General features: G+C 41.4%; 1 pseudogene; it reads right to left on the bottom strand.

Moving 5' to 3' along the window:
- Positions 1-230: 230 nt before the first annotated feature.
- Positions 231-1,612, bottom strand: part of LOC103598695 — a 2,274-nt pseudogene continuing 892 nt past the window's right edge.

The raw sequence follows: 1,612 nt of genomic DNA, 5'->3' as shown, positions 1-1,612 counted from the left end.
CAGAACTGAAACAATGACATGTATAAAAGAACAGACAAAGTGGTTCTTTCACTATAGTCCAGTTTATCATTCAAGTTCCATTCCCTTCTCTCCACTGATTAGGGCATGAGGACTCAACAGAGCATTTAGGCTGACTCAAAATCGTCTCAGCTGGAAGAACTCTCTGTTTAAACACACATATCTGGCCCATCCTCATTTCAAATTCAAGCACAAGTGGTCTCCCTTATGCTTTATGGCTTGTTTTCTTTTTCCTCTGATATAATTTCCCAGATTGGCTTCTTGATGTGTTCTGGTGACTGTTCTAATGGTGTCTTTGTTACCTCCATGGCAACCCCCTCAGGTAAGCTTCACTGAATATATTCCAAGTAGACATCAGCCATACTTCCAGTTAGGTGTTCTAACTCTTAACATCTGTAAAGTGTTCTCATTTCATACTGAACTCTGTGTGCTTTTTGAACATATGCACTGATTGAGATGAGTAAATCATTCTATTTTCCTTGGGAGTTTGTGTACTTTAATAAAGATACGACGTTCTTTCACAGCAAGCATGGCAAAATATTCATAACTATCCAAAACACCTTTATCATGGCCTTTTACTAAAACTGACAGGTGCTTGTATAATGTGTCTGATTCATCAGAAATGGTTATTGTAGGTTCGGTCAAATACTTAGGAACATCAATGTGTAAGTTTGAAAACTGTACCCGCTTCACGTTGGTACACCTGCCAGAGGTGCCTAAACACAGTCCTGAGTGCTGTATGCACCACTGTCCTGCTGTCCCATCCAGTATTGTTTTTAGATTAAAAAATACTTCTTTCAAAAAATTAGAAAGTCAAAAGAAAAGTCTCTTTTCTTTCTTGAAGAGGTTCAAGTCTTCAAGGGAATTCTGTAATGTGTCCAACTTTATATACCACTCTGAACCCTCAGCAAGATTCCTTCCTTTTAAACTCTTGTTTTCTCAGATCCCCTTACCCACCAGCCGCAAAAAGAAAAAAAAGATCATTTTCCAGTTCTCTTACTCTTCCTTGGTTTGTGTCATATCTGGGCCTCCTTTTCTTGGTTGTACTTCCTTGGCCAGTTGTGGTTTCCCTTAGGCAGAAACTATGCATTCTCTTCTTTGTACCTATCAACAAGTACTTATTGGATCTTCTATGCTCAGCATAGTGAGGCATACAAAAGCATAAATTATAAAACAAATAATTTAGCTTGGAAGAAAAATCTTACCCATGTTTTGGTTGAGAGAGACTAAGGAGTACTGTCAGGGCCAGTCAGGGAAAGCTTCATGAATAAAATGGGGCTTGAATAAATCAGGAAGAGATAAGGAGAGAAAAAGTGGAAGAAGTGCTTGACTAAAGCCTTGGGGTAGTAATGAGCACCTTGGGTCCGTGGAACCCTAAGAAAGGGAGGATGAGTGTCAGTGAGGACAAGGATGGGAAGCTATGCCAGACAGGATGGTGCCAGGTTTTGGGATAGACTTGAAACTGGAGAAAAGAAATGTAATGTGGTAGTAATAAAAACAGATTGGTGGGGCCGGCCTGGTGGCGCACTGCTACAGTGCGCCACTTGGGAGTGCGGCGGGGCTCCCGCCCAGGGGTCGGTGCCCACCACCAGGC

The sequence above is a fragment of the Galeopterus variegatus genome, unplaced genomic scaffold (assembly GCF_000696425.1).
Source record: "Galeopterus variegatus unplaced genomic scaffold, G_variegatus-3.0.2 Scaffold2713, whole genome shotgun sequence".
Taxonomy (NCBI): domain Eukaryota; kingdom Metazoa; phylum Chordata; class Mammalia; order Dermoptera; family Cynocephalidae; genus Galeopterus; species Galeopterus variegatus.
This window is presented reverse-complemented; position numbering and strand designations above follow the sequence as displayed.